The 22,298-nt window shown below is 42.9% G+C and overlaps 1 protein-coding gene across 1 annotated transcript in view; it reads left to right on the top strand.

The window, feature by feature from the left end:
• The window catches only part of LOC139687203 (uncharacterized), a 270,420-nt gene that overhangs the window by 87,433 nt on the left and 160,689 nt on the right, over positions 1-22,298 (top strand). The gene's annotated exons all lie outside the window — the stretch shown is intronic.

Genomic DNA, 22,298 nt, shown 5'->3' on the forward strand with positions numbered 1-22,298 from the left:
GGGTTGAGAATCAATATTAATAAAACAAAGGTTATGCGATTTTCTAGAGATGAAAAGGATAAGCTTAACATAAAAAAAGGAGAGTAAAACTAGAGCAGGTAGAACAGTTTACGTATCTTGGAAGTGTTTGGACCAACACGGTCAAAGTAGTAGGGTATAAGGAGAAGAATTGCGGTAGGCAAAGAGGCTTTTACAAGGAGAAGAGTGTTGATGAGAAGCTCGTTTAGTAAGGATATTAGGGAAAGACTTTCGCAAAGTTGGACATGGAACGTTGCTTTGCGCGGCGTGGAAACGTGGAAACGGCGTGGAAGAAGAATGGAGAAGGTGAAATGGACACAGAAGAAAACAAATGAGGAAGTACTTGGTATGGTAGACGAACAGATGGGTTTGTTGGGAGAAATCCTATGTAGGCAGGATAAGTGGATAAAGGCGGTATTGACCGGCATCGGGATGTTGTAGACTGTATTTGAGGGGAGAATGTTAGGCAAACGAGGAAAGGGAATGAATAGGATAGGGATGTTGGACGGGATGAAGGGAGGAAGAAAGTACTCAGATATGAAGATGGACCTAATATAGAGTAGGATGCTAGATTTTGTGTTTTGTTAGGAGTCACAAAATGTTTTATTTAGTAGCTGTGTCCATCCAAAAACCTACCTTAACCTGTAGATTACCTAATAATAATATGTATGTGTGTATATATATATATATATATAATATATACAATATATATATAATTAATAAATATATTTTATATATATACATATATATATAATGTAGGGGAGGGGATATATATACATATATATATATATATATATATATATATATATATATATATATATATATATAAACACAGATGTAGATTTTTAGAATATAGAGACACAATGTATATATTTATATATTTATATATATATATATATATATATATATATATATATCCCCTCCCCGGACTACAACCTTGACGTGGTGGAAGGGCTTCTGCGTTCCGATGACCCCTAGAGCTGTGCAGGCGGGAGTAATAATAATTGCTCCTGGTAGGGTCACCCATGCCAGATAGGTCGAAGGTTAGGAGCCAGACGAAATGTAGTCCACGCAGCCTCTGTTCCTCATTGAGGCGGCTGCAATGGCGTCTGACCCCAGAGGGGCGGCCAGTAAGTGATGGTGTCACGTTAAAAACACCATTGACGAAGGCAACGGGAAACCACCTCAACTATCATTCCCAAGATTAACATGATGGACTATACAGATATTTTGAGTCCTGGAAACTACGGGGCTGGGCCCAGTCGGCCGTTATCGTGCCCGGCAGCGGGGGAGGCAAGGCTTCCGCGGTCGTCATCCCACGAAACCCTTGCAAGGGAAATATGTTGTTTGTTTGTAGTTGTGTCCATCCAAAAACCTACCTTAACCGGTAGATTACCTTATAAAAAAATATATATATCTAAAATTATATACATATATATATACATATATATATACATGTATATACATATATATATATATATATATATATATATATATATATATGTATGTATATATATATATAAATATGTATATATATATATGAATATATATATATATATATATATATATATATATATATATATATATATATATATATATATGTGTGTGTGTGTGTGTGTGTGTGTGTGTGTGTGTGTTTGTGTATGTTTATGCTTGTATGTGTGTGTATACATATATATGTATATATTTGTGTGTATATATATATACTTTTTTCTTTGCAATGTGCAAATCTGTTCTAAATGAATTTATGCCTGTCTATGTGTAATTACGTGTGCATATGAATGTAACTATAAATTTAATGTCTAATATAATATTATACGACGATGGGTTTAATGGAAGAAGGGACCATTTGGTCTCAATTTCGCCCAAATAAAGACCTCTATTCATCTACATATCTATCTATCTATCTATCTTAAAGTAGAATCAAAGGTGTCGGTCTGATCCAGGCTGTGGAATTGATAGAATAAGTGGAGGATGTTTCAGTTGCGAGTTCAGGTTTTAAACATATTTTATTTCATTACCAGAATTTATGAAAATTGGTAATCATAATATTTTGAATGTAAATTTTCGTTTCTACTTAAGAAAGACTTACCATCAGCTGTGAAATCAAACCCAAGTTTGATTTGCTTCGTTTGTTCTCCGTGGAGAGCCGATGGGTTCTCAACGAAATAAAGCCACCGGATGAGATGCCATTTCCTTGGATTTTGTTGGCTAATTCCGGCGAATTCCGCTAATTCCGACGAAACGCCTTTAATTGAAGTGTTTGGAATGTGTCCCAAATGGGTGTATGGCCGAGTGGGTCCCTCGCGACGGAAATTACTGGCGCGAGAATTGAAATGGACGAAGAAGCAAACCGTCGGCCAGGAGATGGAGTGGGGTTTTGGGAAGGGTGTAGAAGGGAGAGGGCTGGACGCATCTCCCTCCGAAGAGATAGAGAGAGAGATAGAGAGAGAGAGAGAGAGAGAGAGAAGCATCCTTCTTCGCATTCACTCGGTTATATTCCTTGGGCACATTATACGCTTTCTCCGGAGACCTCAGTCGACGTCCATCCCATCTCGCGATTTCCTCTGCACTCGCACTATCTGGCGCCAATCCTCTTCCACATCTCTTCACACTCCGCAGCAAATCGTGCCGAGCTATGCCGGGCGTCCTTCAAAATTTTCGCTTTCCAAGTACCTTTACCACTCAAGAGTACGGAACCGAGCCGACATTCTCTTGCATTTTCCCCTCCTCCGCCTCCAACCCCGCTTTCCTCTCTCATCTTCCTGCCCTCCTCCATGTTCCACTTGTGAAGGAAACAGCAGTGGGTCATAGTGCATTCAGCGTGTACCTTTGCCCTAATGTTTTTCAGTGACACTCTCCTCACATACTCACGCCCTTCGTACAACAATCCATTTCATACGCATAAAATGATTCATTTTTCTAAAGCTAAAAATCATTGAATGTGGTCACTGTTTACATTTATTGTCCTTACCCAAACGATCTTTCCTTAAGGGTTATTATTATTATTATTATTGTATTCAAGCGTTTAACAGTTTTTTCTATTATTATTCACTTGGGGTGAACAACCTTCCCCGCGAAATTTTCGTATTGTTATCTTATGACACGACTTTATACATTTTGGCCTCCTCATAATTCATTATTATTTCAATAGGACCACGCTCATTCCAGACTCATAAATCTACCCCGGATCATATCCTATAAGATTTTTGTTCACCATATTCTATTTTACTACAAGCTACACACAACTCCTTGTTGACAAGTTTCATTAAAATTCAGAAGGATATAAAAGTCCCTAGCTCGTCTCTCCTTGGATGCATCTTAGATATCATAATTCAGCATTAAACCTATGCCTTAACTACTGTACGTTTTATCATTAAGTGCTGAATATGATCCCAGTCTTGTCAAATAGTTTATATCGCAAACCTTCGACTTTGTTTTACGCCCAGAGCAGCATCTATTTGTCTCGTCATTACGTCGCTGTCTATCTCATGGTTATTTCAGTTCAAACAATCTTACATTTCTGCTTAGAATAATAAATGTAATATTTCCATGTCTGTAGGAGAGAAAGTGATCAATTTTTTTAAGCAATATGGAATTATATCGGATGGAAATCACTTGTCCCTGTGATTAACAAGGTCACTCCAATCCAGTTAACGGTAATAAAAGTTACTGCCAAGAGATATTTCATGTGAGATAAGTCGTATTTGTTCTCAGTTCAGATTTCTTCATGGTCAAACCTTCACCCGAGTAGACAGCTCATGCATTCTCTTAGGCGAAACTTCATCTCTAAAGCGGACTTGAATATTTAAAGGGTTTTTTAATTAACAGAAATGCCCTATTTCCTCATCGGGTCTAATAACTGTCGAATGAAATTGCACAGATGTAAATACGTCGTCCATTAAATTCTCAATGGAAAAAATGTCATAATCACTTAGATTTTAAGTATATTTCCCTTTGATCAATGGTCCAATAATATTTTAATTTACATCTACATTATATTCCACAAGTCGCCGGAAGGCAGCGGCGGACGCAGGGCACCAGTGCAAGTTGAACAACTTGTTCGTGATATAAAGTGCTCATAAAGTGTTTTCGTGGAAAATTATTACTTCATTGTTTGCGTGCGTGTAGTGGATACCTTGAACGAAATCTGTTAATTCTGCATTGCCATTTATTTTATCCGAAGAAAATTTATTTTAATCGGACTCCTTAAAACGATGAAGCCATTCAAAATAAAGAGAATATAGTTCGGCAGTCATATTTCTTTATAGTGCTGAATAGTGAAGTAAGATCTGGTACTTAACCGGCGTATTTGCTTGATGAAATTTTTCTCGGGTATTCCACCGGGTCTGGCCAACATGGAACCCCTGACCCGGTGGAAGACCTGAGAAAACTTCATCATGTTGAATAGTGGTTGAAATCAATACAAAGCACTTCTCTGTTATATCATTCGGTGAATTTCTTCGCCGTGTTAAAGGGTACACTTCACAGGATTATAACCATAAACACAATAATCAACACAAAGGTCGGTTTGGTAGGTGAGAATAGAGTTCACTCGGGACTAAGCCCTATCCGGCGTGTGAAATTCACACATCAGGGTAAGGGATCCAGTTCCTTTCCCTGTGCCGGTTATGGTTTCCCAAAAAGATCTGATATCCGAAAATTCCCATAGCTTGGGTGGGGGGGTCCCAGTGAAAGGCTCCGAATCGAAAGGCTCGAATCCGGGCTCCATGGTCCGTGCTCCGACGCTCTATCCCTGTACTACCGCGACCCATGTCAATGGACTATTCTCAGTGAATGTAAAAGGTGTTCGGGGTAATTAAATGCATTAAAAATGAGGATTTAGGACGCAGACTTGAAATTTATTTTGTCGCACGAAGGCGCCTTCCCATTCTAGCAGCTCTATCCGTCCTCTTTTCCGTCGCCGTCCATTCGCCCGGCACTGACCGTGGGGACGCCCCCGTCTTCTCCCTTCCATTCATCGCTGCCATGTTCCCCGTCTCTCTCTCCCTCTCCCAAACTTTTCTCCTCGCGGATTTCTGCCTCTTTTGAAATGGAACAATAAGCCTTCATTTGCCGTCCCTCCCGCCCGAGCGTCCCTTCGTCGGAGTTTTGCGCGGCTCGCCGTTGACTTGTGCAAATCCCTTCCTTCCGCGAGAGTTTTGGAGCGAGGATAGGGTCTCGAATCAAAATCCCATTTGTGAGAGTTGCGTGGGAATGCGTTATCCCTCCTTCCCTCCCTCGCCCTCCCCCCCATCCTCCCTATCCTCCCCTCCCTCCCCTCCCATGAGTTGATTCCCTTACTTCTTCACTCCCTTGTCCGCCTCTGTGGATAAATGGGATCTCGGATTGATATCAGCCGAGGGAGTGCATTGTGTGTATGGATGCCAATAGAATGGAGGATGGCTTTTAAAATATTCTGGGAGCTAGTAATTGAACTCATTCTCCGCCAGATATTTCGATTTTTTCGTCCAAACGTCGATCCGAATTTGTTTCTCCGATGAGGATGTAGGAGAGGCAAAGGAGAAATTTCAAAACTCGGTTTTTGAGCGATCAGTGAACGGATTCCAGGCGAAATGTATTTTCCGTTGCATTTATTTCCCGTCCTCGTTAAAATTTTCGTTGTAGTATCAAAGGAAACGGATTTCTAATTGATTAATTTGCCTCTCACTACTTTCTTTTCTTTCCTCGCTGGCACTTAGCTAGACGTTTCTCTCCTTCATTCTCCCTTAACATCCGTTTCCCAAAGCATATATATCCATTTCAAGGTAAAATTAGAAACTATGGAATGATCTCCTGACCTTTGAAGCTAGGTTTCGCCTAAATATGGTTAATTATTTGCGATTGGAGTATAAATACCTGTATTTTCTTTACCCTAGGGAAATACGTTCACCCAAGTGTTTTTTCTTAAAGGTTAAACTATTTTCTTGTTTTTTTTTAGTAGTTGCGGTAGAGCGCCCATCGGATTCTCCTCCTTGCTTCATTTCCTAACCTTAGCCAAATTGCCATTGCAAGTATCGCCCACGCGGAACCGAAAGCAGTGTTCGATCCCATTGGACAAACACGAAGATCCCGCACCCACGAGTGATCCCGCCCCCGTTGAGTGAACCAAAGTTGACGCGAATCGAACCCTCACCGCATCAGGCAAGAAAGTCAAAGGATGTTTTTGAGGTCCCAATCGACTATAAGGCATCGAAAACTCCAAAAGACCCGCCCCCGGTCTCCTGCCTTCGCGCCCCCCCCCCCCTTTTACCCTCCAGTAACCCACCCCCTCCCACGCAGTGCTGCCCGCTTAGTCTACCCCGAGCGGAGTTTGACCGCCTCGACCTTCCGCCGCCCGACTAAAATTGCCCCGGATAAATAATCTCCTCCCCTCTGCTTAGCTAAGCGACCGAGCACCGGAGTAGATAGCGAACTGGGAAAGGCGCGCTTAATTGCGCGAAGGAGCACGCCCGAGAGATCGGGAGTTGTGCGTGGGTCGAACGGAGGAGGCGCACGATCGCGGAAGCACCCGAGGAGGGAATGCTATCTGCAGTGGATGGCCCGGGGGGGGAGGGGGAGTGACGGGGGCTGAGTGCTCTTTGAGAGTGATTCAAAGGAGATATCAGGGCCGGCGCGCGTTTAATATCCAACCTTGCCTCGAGGTCATTTGATACCATCCGACCCTCTCTCCTCTTACTCTCGGCCTCGGCACGAAACATTCCTCTCTCCAGAGAAGTCCCGTCTCTTGAGTGGACCCACACACACCGTGGCCGCACCCGAAGGCCCCGCGCCAAACTGTTTGCTTAATCTGACCCGCCGCATGAACTCACCCTGTCGAAGAAATCCTGGGTATTAATGGCTGCGGAAGACTTAGAAAATCATGCGGCGCTGAAGTTATTTGACTCTGATTAAATCAGTGGGATAAGTTAACTGGTAAATATTATTTGTATTGTTGTGGTTACCACCACTAAAAGTACCAAGTGTTGCATATGTGGGAAAAAGGGTACATTCGCTAATTATTCTTTGAAAATTGAGGAACGATTCGGAATAATTGGCTCATTTTAGTAAGCGGAAATACGATTCCCCCTCATCGGGAATTTCCTTCCAAAAAATGAGGACTTCAAGGTTTTAAGAGATCCGCGCGTTTAACCTTGATAATTTTGCATGCAAGTGACATGGATTATAACGAGGGCATTTCAGGGGGCGTCGGCCAAGGGCAAATTCGTGAACACCGCACGAAATGTTCATTGACTATTGAGAATAAACCGGCCATGGGGACACTGCGGCGGCGGCGGCAAAGCAGAGGGAAGAGTAATGCCTCGAAGCGAGTGTCCCCTTCTGTGTGGACGCAGCCAGTGGTGAAGATAATATTATTGCCAGCACTACATTCTGATGGAAATAAGTTAAACCTTTCAATCTAATTACGACAGCATTAATATAAAACTCCATCTTAATATCTTTCATTACTCTTGTTATGTGTCATAGAGTGTACAAATAGATTAAGTCAAATTGGAATCTGATAAAATTTTGCATACAATTATGTCACATGTGTTGATTGAATGAGGAAAAACCTGGATATTAAAATTTGTAATTGCCATTCCTCCTATTTTTCCTTGCTGTATTTTATTGATGTATTTGCCCTTAATTTACAATCTTCGAATTAAATACTGATGCTGTAGTTGATTGCATCTTTATCAGTGCCTGTTATCGTATGCTTGGGCACCTGGCACAATTAATCTTCTTCGCACTGTTTCCTTTATCTAAGCTGCGGCCGCATGAGGAACGAAGCTCCTTCGATTTCTTTCGCTCCCCCGACCCATTGAAGTGCCCTGCATCTCCAGTATCATGTGTCTCTACACTGAGATACTGCATGCTTTCCTCTGGTCGCGTGTTCTTAGTGGAAACCGGGGAGGACAAAATCATCTCTTCTCCTCTATTGTGAGAGATTGTGTAACAAGTTTCATTGATAGGTCTCTTGGTGACATTCCTTGAGTTTCTACGTTGCTTTTTTCACGATTTGGTAACATTTTAGTAAATGTTTACGAAGATTTCAAGGTTCATTCATTCTCTAGGTTTACAATTGCAGCCGGAAGAGAGTCTTTGGCGGGAGTTAGGAGTCCGTTCGCTCATTGGGCGAGTCGTCAAGGGCCACTCGCGGATGGACTTTTTCGTTGTTGTCATGAAAGAAAATCTAACGTTAGGTTTGAATTCCGCAGGTAATGCATTTATTACTCGTCTAATTCAACTACCACAGTTTGGCATCTTGAGATATCCTAGAGCTCAGAAGCTTGTCTAAGAGTATGTACATTGAGTTTATCTGTGGAACGGAAAGTGGATATGGTGTCACTTCTCTGTCGTTAGAATTGAATTCCACAAATTCTCGGCCTCAGTTATCTCCCCAGTGAGTTGTGTTAGTTTTGTTAATATTTAGATATGATATTTTTTCGGAGATTATTCCGATTCTAATTTTACATACTGAGGGTTTGGTTAAGTAGAGAATTAAAATGATTCCTTAAGTGATATGCAAATAATGATAGTTTCAATAAGCAAGATTATTAGCAATTATCCATTATTATATTGAGTAATTCAAAGTGCATCGCAGACATGTTTGGTCTTGCAAAGTGAAATAGATCGAACCAGCACCAGTAAGTAATTTGAATCCACAATTAGATTAACTAAAGCTAAGCTCATTGAAGTTATTTTTGTTTTCAGTATTTACAGCTTTCTTCCGCGAATTGGAGTGATCGATAACGCGTATTCTTTTCAAAACCATTTGGAGGCGAACCAAGATATATCCTAAATGGTGGAGTTAGGAGGTTAAAAAGTGGTTCTTGTTTCATTTGTCAAAGTGAGCTTACAGAAAATATTAAGAGAATCACCATTATTAGCAGTGACATTAACCTTCACAATTTACGAGAAAAATTTATTATATATTCGCGACCGCGATGGTTACAATTCATTGTGAAAACCAATGCATAGAAACCAATATTATCATTAAGCAATTCGCGTACTAATCCTTGGAGAAACCAATTGAACCTCTTCCTACAAACACACCTTAGAGCAAATCATGATTGCAGCTAATGACAACTTGGGCAACTATAAAGCCGTATATATCAACTTCGACGTAGAAATAAAAAAGAATATTAAACCAAATTTAAAACTGCATATTTACAAAACAGTGGACTTCATATATTTTCTCGATAAATGAAATTTATTATTATTCGAGGTCAAAACGCACGTAAGTAATTCCAACACCGAATAAACTTGGACGCAATCCAACAATATTATGCAAGGGGGCATCACAGAATCGATCACTACAAATTAAATTAGAACAAACTGCGAGCCCTGGAGGTGCAAAAGCAGTGAATGTTACACTCTTGAGTAAAGGGAGCTGGCGTGACCATATCTTCCTTGGAGCATAGGTAGTTTTTATACAAGTCTATATTTTCTAAAATTGAGACTAAAAAACAATTATGCGTGATTTCGACCTCCCTCCCTCCACCCCACTCGTCTTGCTTCCCCTCCTCTCCCCCTTCCTTCCAGTACCTTCTTCCAGCACATCCTTGAAGAGGCGTAGCGCGTGTTCAAGCTCATCTCTTATTCCTTTTTCAACCGTTTTCGGCAATCTTCTCTCTTCAACCGCTCTTCCCTCAACACTTCCTCATTCCTCACCTGGTCTGCCTCCATTTCACGCTCGGCATTCTCCTCCACATCCACATCTCAAACATCTCCCGTCTTCCCCAGTCCCTTTTCAATGCAGTCCCTGTTCCACATTCATATCGTTACATCATACTCCATGCCGGATACTTAACTCAAGTCTTTTTCTAAGTCCAATATTCATTCTGATCCATAACACTTTTCTTTTCCTGCTGAATGCTTCCTTGGCCATCGCCATCTTTCTTTTCATTTCCTCATCACTCCCCCAGAATTTTGCTACCTCCGTACCAAGATACATGTTCCTCTCCACTTGCTCCATCCTTTCTCCATCATTACTCGTGGTATGAATCCCGTCTCGTAAAATTACGAATGAGGATTTCCGTAGGCTGTGCCTATCCCGTTTGATAAAATAAAAAGTGTTTTCTGCGGGACACATTTTACCATATAAAGTAGTATCACCTCGAGATCGATTAAAAGTGCAAATCTTTGAAGTCGGATGCATCGCGAAATCAGCGGCTTGCTTCTTGTGAAAATCGGAAAAAATTAATCCGGGAAATGAGCGGGCGAGTGATTAAATCATTATTCGTTAATGGTCGAAGGCACTTCAACCATTCTCGTAATCCATGTCCCCAGTTGCAAACCTGATTCGCACTAACAATATGAACAATCGCTCCCATGGTGAATTCGCACCGCCTCCATCTTAAGAATCCTTTTAGCGTCTCTTAATCATATCTTAAAGCTGGACTGTCAGATTTTTTCACTTAAACTTCCTACGCTATCCTCGTCTTCTTTTTGCCAAAACGTTCCCTCTTGACGCTTGGCTTGCAGCTGCCCGATGATTTGGCCATTCAGCTGCTGTGTTTCCGGCTTCTTAGCCAGTCAATGAAAGAGGGTCCAATCAACTCCTTTCCCTTTTCAATGGTGGTTGATCGTCATCCCGTCACGTTGCTGCTCTTGGGCGTTTGTAACTTTCCCAGGAGACAGGTTTTAAGCCGCCGATCGACCGCAAGTGCTCTGCTTTTTTGCCTTCAAGCTCCTCATAAAAGGCTATCGCGCGAGTGGTGATGACATCTCCGATGGGCGCAGTCCGCGGTGTATAGGTTAAAAAGTATCGGTCCGATCACCGATCCTTGCGTTACGCCTGCGTGGACCTGTTTCAGCTTTGACAGCGCGCGTCCCCAGGCGACACGGAAAGCCCTTCCTGTCAGGTATGATGTTAGCAAGCGGCGCTGCCAATTTGGAAACCGCTGCTTTGCAAGTTTTCGCCTGAGGCCAGCGTGCCATACCCGGTCGAAGGCTTTCCTGATGTCAAAGAACGCCGCCGTTGAGCAGCATCGCCGATTGAATCCGGCCGTCACCTGTTCCACAAGACGGACGAGCTGGTGTGTGGTAGAGTGTTCCTCCCAAAAACCGGACTGTGATGTCGGCAGGATTGAGTAGGCCGCGATGTGCTTCAAAAGATTTGGCAGCAGTACCCTCTCAAGCAGCTTTCCCAGGGTCGCTAACAGACAGGCGCCATCTATTGTCATGACACCAATCAACTTCAGTCGACTGCTCCACCCACCTTGCCGATTATGCTCCCAGAGGAACGCAGAAAGATTTACAAATAATTTGTCCCGATAAATAAGTTAATCGAGCATACGCGTCCTACATTATGCATGTGGCATTCGTTTTCCATGCAATACAAATATTTCAAGTGCCTAGCGTTTATGCTTAACCTTCTTTAATTAAATTAGAGAATGGAAAGATGGTTGGCCACAGCTGTGGCTTGTTGTCTCCTCCATAAGTCGCAGGACTCCATAGGAATTGTGGGAGCCAGAAAAAGTATTTATTGCTGTCCCATCGGCCATATCAAAAGTATTCCCTCTGATGGTTCTAACATTTCAACGTTTTCTATTCTGAAAAATCAAATTTTCGAGCGCAACGCTTCAGAGTTAGAACTGGAGCTCTAGAAATGACAATGCCATATTTATATTAAAAGAAGGTACTCACCGAAATGTGTGGAAGTTTTATATATTTCGTGTCTTTAAAATATGTAGAAATGATGTGGGGGAACAGAAATTTTTATTAATCTAAGAAACCCTTAAATTAAGTCGTAGAAAGGTCATTGTTCGAATAATTTGAATTTGTGATTGGACAAGACTTACATACCAAACGATCCAGAAGAAAGATTCGTTAATCTTTGACACAACCAGACTTGATTACAATTACGTATATATCCGTCGTCAGAAAACGGAATTACATAAGAATTACTTATCATATTTTGGACACAAGGGGTGTAATTTCACAGTACTATCAAGTGAAAAGCTCACCGAACTCAGCAACTATCGTATCTTGGAGAAAAACCCAAAACTGAGATATTTGAACCGGCTAGGAGTTGTGCTTTGCATTGAATTCGTCGTCATAACCCGTGATGGCTGCATGTTATATTGAAGTCTATTTTATTGACTTCCATGCCGCCGCTTGGTGGAGCGTAGGGGTGTGAGAGGGGGGTACTTCCAGAGGGGAGGGTGGGGGATAGGGTTGTGTTTCGCCTTAGTTACTCGATTTGACGCGCCTGCGCGTGCTTCCGATGTGTGTCGAGTATTGGAGTATTGAGTGTGGGAAGGGGAGGAACTGGGAAGGGAGGATTATGGGGAGGCGGTGGTGTTCGGGCCGCAGTCTCCCTTCCCCTTCGGGCCGCACGGGGATTACCAGGGATTAACAGCGGCGGCAACTTGTGGCAAACAGAAAATAACAAAATCGAGGTTAAAAAGAAAAGCGAGGGTATAAGTAGGCATGTACTTTGCGAGCGCCTGTTGGCTTTGGCTCCTTGTTTCCTTTCGCTCGCCGCTTTCCATTCTCTGGCAAATCCCTGAGAGCTGAAAGCAGCATCCGCGACCCCCTCCCCGCGTGGAAAGAGGAGATTTAGTCTGCCGGGTGCAGTTTTGCCACCGCGTGGGGGGGGGGGTTTGGAAGCCTGGGGGGATGCGCGCCCCTACCGGTTTTGCGGATTGGCAAGAAGGGAGGTTGATGGTGGACTGGAGCGGCGCCATGGGTGCCACGACGCACCACGGAGCACCACTCGGGAATATAATAGACAAAGTATGTGCGGTATGTATGCATCATTATCTGGTCGGCCAGTGTACCAGCTGCACTCTGAGAGACGAGGACTCGCATTGTCATTTCCGGGGACGTAATCCGAGATCTGCTCGGTTGAGTGTACCCGTCGTCGGCGACGTGACGACCGCTGACCGAGTGCGGGATGAACAATGCCACCGACAACGTTTATTAATTCGGCATCAAGCAGTGGTTTCATTTGAGCGTTGACCTTTGGAATATCGGATGATAGCTTTTAAAAGGTTTCAATTTTAATCTACGGCATTAAAATAAAAAAACTTATCTTTCATTAAAAGTTGATGTAAGAACATCTTGTGGTAAATAAGACGTTAATTTTCACGTCCAAAAGAGTTTAATCATTATTTATTAATGAAAATAGTAACCAGATCATTGTAGTAGACCAATTTCCGGACCAAAGAAAAAGTTCGTCAGCTTTCGGGGGGGAGCGGGGGCTGACGCCTCATCTTCTGGAAGTTGGTGTGTATTGTTGTCGAGTTCGATTTTATAGTATTTGTCTCTCCGTGAACACGCATTTGTTTTAGACGGGGTGTGACTTGAATCAAGACACGCCCCTCTCTTGCGAAGTTCTCTCTTTTCCTAAATAACACCAGGGTGGTAGCCAATATTTTGGTTTCAAATGTATTTATGCGGTTCCGTATATCCCTATGCCCTCTGTGTTTCCGCGACTCATATCACATTTCTACGTATGACTCTTCAATGATTCTCCCGCTTTCGGCTTGCTCTTCCGAAGGTTGACCTAACACCCCCCGCCACACGCCCTTGTGGTAGCTTGAGGGGTTTCATGTAGATGTAGATGAAGGCTTTCGCTCTTCCGTCCCCTGTCCCTCCCCGTTTCTCCACCGCAGTCTGCCGCACTTCAGCCGAATCAATGCATGCCTTCCTAACGCACGACAGAATGAACGGTCCCAGGGACGCAATCGTCAGTGTTCTTAATTCAGCGCGTGAGTTGAGGGACGCCGCCAGGCGAGAAACAGCAAACCAAATAACTGGAAGTTTAATGCATCGGTGGACTGAGCAAAAACAAAGTCATACCGTACTAGATCCGGGCAATACCCGAAGGCGTTACGACGTGAAAATATCGGGCTAAAATAAATTTGTGGAATACAATGCTGTTCAATACATTGCAATGTGGAGGTGATCGATCACGTGACGATGGACGCCAGTAGGGTCTTAGGAGTGGCTGTATACGTATAGCTGTCTTATCTGGGAATGTTCTCACAAAATTGGAGGCGGGTGTTTCGTTAAGTGCCACATGGTCAACGGTGCAGCAAGGGCCATTTCCGCATCGCCATCGATTTCTCTACCTGCATTAAACAGAGTGGATGGCATTTGAGCTATTGCCAAATTATTTAATTATGTATCCTGCGAGCCACCGCTAGATTGTGTGGCAGGGGGTGACTACACACCGGACAAATTTTTACCAGAATATGACCCTACCTCGGTCGGACAATGTTATTCTGATCCCTTATCGTTCGCCGAAAAATGACATCTTAAATCTATCTGTTCTACAAACCTCTCTGATTTTATTGACATGATCTCTCCTACCGTAGTACGATGGGGATAATAATATATTTTCAACATCACTGATAAAGAGGCGCCCTTCCAATTTATGCAAGAGTTTCAATCTGTTATTTAACTTTCGCTCCGTGAGTGATTCCCAGCCAAGCTAGTCTAATATTTTGGATACGCTAAGTTGGAATAATTGCTGAATTGGAACGCGTGCAGCGTAGAGGAGCTAGTTTGTAAAAAATTGTAATTATAAACTTAGTAGCGTACCCTAAATATTAGAGCAGCTAGGATGGGAATCACTCAAGGAGCGAAGGTTAAATTGGAGATTAAATATCTTGCATAAATTGGAAGGAGGTCTCTTTAGCAGTGACGCTGAAAATGTATTATTACCCTCAACGTACTATGGTAGTAGAGGTCATGCCAGTAAAATTGAAGAAATTTTGTGTATAAAAGATAGATGTAAGATGTCATTTTTTCCACGAACGTTGAGGGAAAAGGATAACATAGTCCGACCGCGGTAGGGTCATATTCGCGTAAAAATTAGTCTGGTGTGTATTCACCACCTCCCACACAATCTAGTGGTGGCTTGCAGGGTGAAAAATAAAAATATAAACAAAGTAACGCCCTCGGTGCCTCCCTTTCCTATCCGCTCTCTTCCCATGCTCCTGAATTAACCGCCATTTGTCGATGGGGATTGGGCATTCTCAACACCCTCTCTCCCTTCCTCCTCCTCCTGTTGTACTGTAACGTGGCATTACGATTTGACCGCTGGCACTTGTGAACTGTTCCTTCCTACCACTTCTTTTCGCCTCTGCTCCAGGGCGCCACGTGCCAGTCCGTGCCACAAGCGGTACCGGCCACGACCTTCGCTTCCCCTCGGTCGACGATAGTGCGAGGGTGGGGAGCGGGCCATCAAGTCCCTTGGCCTATCGAACTGTTTGAGCTATCTATTCGTCTAAGTCTGTCGCATTGTCTGAGCTATCTAATCTTATAAGTCTATTGGATTGTTTGAGCTTGCAATTAACCTAAATTTGCCCAATTGTTTGACCTATCCATTGGTCTAAGTCTATTGAATTGTTTGAGCTATCTTATCGTCTAAGTCCATCAAACTCTTACAGCTTTAAAACCCAAATGACCTTGGATTCCATGGGAGTGTGGTGCTATCAATAAGAGGCAGATGTAAAATGTGTTGACGCCCACTGTAAAATCATGTTGGCAAAGAAAGTACTAGTTTTATTTATAGCTCCATCTCAATTGTGTCAAAAGCGCTTCAAACTAGCAGGAACAGTCATTGTATGTTGACGGTATTCGAAATCATGGAATACGATTCTTGGATGATATTCGACCAATAGCACATAAATATCCTTAAAAATAAGAAATGGACGACGGAAATACTAAGTTTGGACAAATGGAAGATAAGCGCTGCTGGGGACGACCCATTGAATGAAAGTTAAAAGGTATTTTAAGAAAACAGAAGGGTGAGAACATGGGTAGTACCTCAAGAACGGAATGAGATAAACTTGAAATTTTCGAGTAGAATGAATAGACGCATCAAGGATTGATGAAAGGGAGAGAGAGAGACGTGAGAAAGAGGCTGGTTCTTGCGTGGTCATGCCAGTCTTCCACAATCGACTCGTAAAGTATCGCCTTATCTCTTACGGTGGTGTGCAATCACTTACACCAAATAGTTTCGTGAATCATCACGAGGCCGTCCTGCAAATAAGAAAAAATACACTCAGGGTGAGGAAGAATGCTCGGAAATGGGAAAGTCTTCATCAAGAGACATTCGAGGAAAGTTTTCAGCGGACAGGAGCGATGACAATGCGAGGGAAAAGACGACGGGGCGAAAAGAAAGAGATTGGTGGTGAATGGGATGGATAGGTGGGGCGGGGTCGAAAGAGGGAATGCATGTCTCTCTCCCCATCGGGGGGATAAGGGGGGAGGGGAGAGGGGATAAGGGGCGGGTGGGGGGAGCGAGTCCTTAGCGTAGGGTCGCATGCCAAGGGATATTGATGAGGGATGAGGACGGGGTTAGAAGCTGCCAAGGAACCACCTCGCGGGTCAAATTGCCACTTCTTGAGGCAGTTTGAAATACTTTGAAATGTCCAATTAGTTAACTGAGGGTGTAACGAGGAATTCAACATAATTTATATTATTGATTCATCCCACAGAATCTTTTATGTTTTATTTTGGAGTATTTTAACTCAGGTTTTGATCCTCCTCTGAAACAATACGCATGAGTGTTTTAAGCAGCGAGTAATTCAAGTAATAAGTGCGATATAAAGCAGTATGATACAGGTTCTACGATAAAATCGTCGTTCGTTCGGTGTGGTCCAAAGATATTTTGATGCTTGTCTCAGTAATGTTTCAATTAATACCGCAGTGCTCATAAACCTCTGAATAATTTTTTAATCCTTTGATTTCCACGCATTCGGCGTGCGCTCTTTGCCGTGCTTATGTCAATCGCTTGTGCAGAGTCGCGTGCTTTGAATCCCAAAAATGTAGATATTGGCGGAACGGTCGTCAATTTTCAGATGTTAGTCATTTTCGATGGAAGGCCGAGATAGATATTATGAGTGTAGTTACTACTTGGCCAAGGAGGGGGGGAGGGGAAGGACTGGCCGCCGCTCTTCCATCGCCTTCCCAAAGGGGGGAGGGGGTCCATCGCCCCAGCCCCTCCTCATGGCGGAGACGGCAGAGCGAGGCGCCAGGGGGCGAGAGGTCATCCATTAAAGAGATTGGATGCGCACGCACCTGGCGGAGCCCGTTGTTCTTGGAAGGAGACGAAGCTTGGAGGGAATGAGTGAATGAGGGGCTGTGAAGACGACGATTCTTACGGCAGGCGCAATGATAGGGGCGTGCGTAGATCCCGTCAACCGGAGCGCATTCCCCCGGAGTGAGTGAGTGGTGGCGAAGCACCTCGTGCACACGGTCGCCGCTGTTATTCGTCGCCGTCCTATCCACGGCGTCGCGACGGCTCTCTCCACTCCTCTCGATTCGGTGGCATTCATTAAACTGGCGCCACTGTGTTATTCGCAAAAAGACCTTTTTTTCAATACATATTCCTAAAGAGGAGTGAACCTTTCGTATTTCATTTTCTAAGATCAGTTACAGATTTATTTACGTGTGATATTTACATATATATATGTATATATATATATATATATATATATATATATATATATATATATATATACCTTTCGAAGATATAAAATATCTTCGAAATGGAACGCTCTTCGGCGACACACAAATATATAAAAACACAGATGTAGATTTTTAGAATATAGAGACACAAGGAAAGGACACTCACAATTTGTTATTTTACGTTTCGACAGCACGGCTGTCGTCTTCAGATTCTGAGGGAAAAGGGAGGGAGGGATTCCCTCCGCATGAATAACCACCGATATTCCACCAAATCTCCCACCTTTCTTAATTACCCCATCCCTACTCACACCGCTTCCCACAACCAATCTTTTGACGACTGCTTCTCTGTTTCGGTTATTGAAATCCTTCCCAAACCTGCGAGTATAATAGAAGTGAGAACCCGCGAGATGGCGCATATCTGGGTGGCCCAATCATTCAAACCGCCCGGACTGAACCAAGCCCACTGAATGCATCAATTGGCTGCCTACATATCCCCCCCACCCCCTTGTTCATTTCCTATTGGTCCCTTTACCTCTCCTTCCCCCACCTCTCCCCCGCACATCCTCTCCGCTCTTCCCCGAGAACGCCATTCTGAAGACGACAGCCGTGCTGTCGAAACGTAAAATAACAAATTGTGAGTGTCCTTTCTTTGTGTCTCTATATTCTAAAAATCTACATCTGTGTTTTTTATATATTTGTGTGTCGCCGAAGAGCGTTCCATTTCGAAGATATTTTTTATTTATATATATATATATATTTTACATCGCCCGACATCAATAAACAAACATGATAAGTGGTGCATAATGCACTAATGCAAAAAATATAATCTGGAGTTCGTTGCGACCGCGTTAAACAAAAATGGATGGATTCAGATGAAATTTTTCGTATCAATTTGATATAAGGTTAGCTGAGTGCAAGTTTGGAAATTGAAAATGTTTCCATAAAGGATATTCATCGACTTTTATTTGGTTATCCATCTTAGCATGTTGAGTTTAACACAGGCAAGTGATTGATTTCTCGAGTACAAGTGTTCGACATATTGAGCATAAATAGTTCTTCATTTACACCTACACATAGGTAAATACTTTAACCGTTTCAGACCCTCCCTCAACGAAGTTTCCCCAGCCCATTTTTTTTCCAGCCCATTCATTTTCCCATACCCAGCTCCACTATGGTGACGGTTGGAAGGGATCCATAGAAACCCCGAGATTGGAATGAAATGGTACGCTAAAGGAAAGCGAAGAATGAGACTAAGGATTGACCACGGGGAGGAGTGGAGTTTTGCAGAAGACTATTACAAGTGACTGTTTAAATACCAACACAGACAAAGAAACACGTGGAAACGATGAAGGGTAAATTGCCAATGGCAATGCCAAATTGTAAGCACTTACTAACGTATCTCCATTTGTATTAGAGTTTGAGAATTGATGCTTTCAAATGATTTCGTCATGATAGAATTATTATCAAATGTTACGATAAACAAGGATCCATTTCATTTTTTCAAATTTCTTAAGCATGGCCAACGCTCACTTTCAAACTTGCAATGCCATCGCATTCATAGTAACATTGGATACAATGGTACACCATGATGATTCGCCCGTGCAATCTGCCAAATGTGTGTGGAATGCTCTTGCTTTGTTTCCGAAATACAAGTGAATGTCAATTTGATTAACTCACCATATTTAAACGATTACCGTTGGATTAATATATTTTTATTAAAAATTAGCGTTCTTGATGCCTCCCTTGGTGCATCCTGTCCATCCTAAGAAAGTGAAATCGGCGGAATGTACACAGAAAACATTACCCAGGAGGACTGCGAAAATCGAAATGAGAACTTGGGCTGTTAAGACGATAGAGAACATCGAGATCAGGAGAGAGATATGGAGGGAGATATTCAGTAATTTTTAAGGAAGTGTGATAGAAGGACATGTGGGATTACTGCGGCAATAATTTTGGCGTATTACAGGGTCCGTACAATGAGTATCGTGACTGGTTCGCTGTGGCCTCAACGGAGCGGTGGATGAGGGTCCAACCGGTCGGTTCGGTAGAGGGGTCCCCCACCACTCAAGCGCACTTTAGTTCAGTCGCCTCCGGGCATGTGTTGAGACAGGAGGTTTATAGCGGAGGGGAAGGGAGACAGCGGGTGTTTGAAATATCATTGAATTCAACTATGCCAAAAAGTAGTCATAGTAAACATAGAACAGGCAACGGATAGAATATTACTAGTAGAGCTAAAAGCAGGGTCATTGTTCAGTTATACATACACGCAACCGAGCAAGCATGAGGAGGAAGTAGTCCATAGGATATAAGATCAATTAGAGGACATAATCGAGTGTGTTCCTGCTGGGAAATATTTGACAGTGATGGGGGATTGGAATGCGACGGTAGGCGAAGGAAGAGATGGTGATGAGGTGGAGGAGTACGGTTTAGGTACGAGGAATGACCGCGGGGAGAAAGAAATCGAGTTGCAGGAGACAGGGGTTAGTAATCACCAATAGTTGGTTTAGACACCACAAAAGGTGTAGGTATACATTGTAAATATCCGAATAATTGGAAAGGTGCCAGTTGGGTTTCATGACAGTTAGGCACGGTTTTATAAACTTTAGTGCTAATTTATCGTAATATCATATTCAAAAGGATTTGTTAAGAAAAAATATAATATGAAAATATTAACCAGAAGCATAATGAAGGAGTATCGGTAGGCTGTAGAGAAAATTATGAGCGAGGAAAGAGAGCTGGGTACTGTCGAAGGACAGCGTAAACACCTCGAAGAAGGGATATCCAAAGTCGTAAAAAACCACAGGAACTATTTATAGGAAAAGGACAAGGAAAACAAGGATTGCGGAATGGGAGATTCCAAAGATAGACGACAGAAAGAAACGAAAGAATGTAAACACATGATCTAAGATTAAGAGAGTGTTATGAATGATAAACTGAGGCGGGAAACTAATGGGGCAAAAGAAGCTTGGTAGCAGATGCAGTGCGAGAATAGGGAATGTCTGCAAAGGAAGAACAATATGGGTGCAATTAATACAAAGTTCAAAGAAACATTAGAAAGTAAGTAGGGATCTTTCATAAAAAGAATTAAAGATGAGTAAGAAATGCAGGGAAAAAAGTGCCATTGTGAGGTTATGGAGTGCTTAATAAGGAAGGTTGAAATCGATTCGCTCAACAGGGAGAAGGTAGTACTGCCAGGAAGTAATAAGAGAAAATCTGTGATAAATATCAAAGATAAATTAGTTAGGTATTAGTTGAACCAGAAAGGGCCCAAGAGAAATGGAGGGAATATATAGAAGAAATGTTATGGTAAAGAACTTAGGTCAGCAGGGTTAGGCATACAAAGGGAATATTACGTAGATGAAGATAGCTTAGGTCCAGACATACTCGACAATGAGATAGAAAGGGCATTGGGGGAGATGAAATAGAATAAGGCAGTGCAGGCAGGTTAATAACATTCCCGCGTTTATGAGGGAGGAATTTCATCGGAATATTTCGTCAGATCAGAGTTAACTCCTATTATATAAACAAAGACAAAGGCGACATCATACAATGACTGCAGAAATTATTTTCGTCGTAAACTAGATGCTTTTCTTATTTTGAAACACGTTTAATGACCATCGAACCTCGTGATCAATTGGTGCATTCCCATACCTTTAATTGAGCTCAATGCAGAGATATGTTTTATCTTATGTCATTCACGAGGTTCAAATGGACCCTCAGACGTGATGATCACTCCACAACTCAATAGATCCCCAGCCTCCCTCGTTCGCCTCCCCTCAGTCATTTCTCCTTCTTTCCCTGCCACCTTGGCTTATCTATGAAATTCCACTAGCTCCTTCTCCAGCATAAGTCATGGGATTTTTATCGGCCCAATTATTGCCCCCCCCTCCCCCTGCACTTACTTTTCGTGGCGAGTCGTTCCGCGATTCAAAATGCTGGTCGGCGCTTTCCCCACGCCCGCCGTGGAGGTCGACGGAATGAGAGTAGGGAGGCGGCGAACAATGGCGGGCACTGGAATCCACCGAGGCCGGCCGGCAATGGCGGAGTCGACCCCAGAAGGAGAGATTATTAATCGAAATAGCATTCCCACCGGATCCCCTCCCACGCATCCCACCCCCTTTGCAACTGGGCCACGTACTCGTTTATGGTTTTGTGCCTCCCGTTTGTGTGCTTGAATGGACAATAAAGTTGTGCAACGTGGAAATGGCTGTTTTGTTCTCTCAAACCGTGCTATGTCTAATGGTTGGCGTATTTTCGGACCCTGGTGATAATCTCTCCTCTTACCTGCATCTTATTAAGTGCCATTAGCCGAGAGGATATCCTTTCTTACCCGTTTCCGCGTCCACTGCTGTTTCTTTTATTTAATCAGAATGCCTCTGATCCGTGGTGTTGATTGTGTCTCTACCTCTACATCTACTTAATACTCCGCAAGCCACCGCAAGGGCGTGTGGCGGGGAGTTTTAGGTCACCACCCGTAATAAGAAAAAAATCGCATGCAAAAGCCTCAAATGTATACAAACAACAAAGGATGCATGGCATACATTCATGCAAGAACACTTACGCCCCACACACATGCAAACACTCAAACTACCAACCAAAATACACATGCTCCTACAAATATACCTGATATCTTTGCAATGTTTAATTTTGTTCCGACTTATAAATTCAATGTTTTTAAAATGATGACTTCGGTTTCTTACCATAATGATTCCTGATTGTGGGTCTCTTTGTGCGCTTCAGCCTCGAATCTTTTGATTTTCACTCTGCGTTTTTTGGCCATGCCACCTTCCCGTTTGTTTTGCTTTGCAATCCCCATCATCGTTTCCTAGATCTCTCGTCTTTGGAAATCCATGTCCTCTCTCTATTTG

The sequence above is a fragment of the Hetaerina americana genome, unplaced genomic scaffold, assembly GCF_022747635.1.
Source record: "Hetaerina americana unplaced genomic scaffold, ioHetAmer1.1.p SCAF_18, whole genome shotgun sequence".
In the NCBI taxonomy this organism is placed as follows: Eukaryota; Metazoa; Arthropoda; class Insecta; order Odonata; family Calopterygidae; genus Hetaerina; species Hetaerina americana.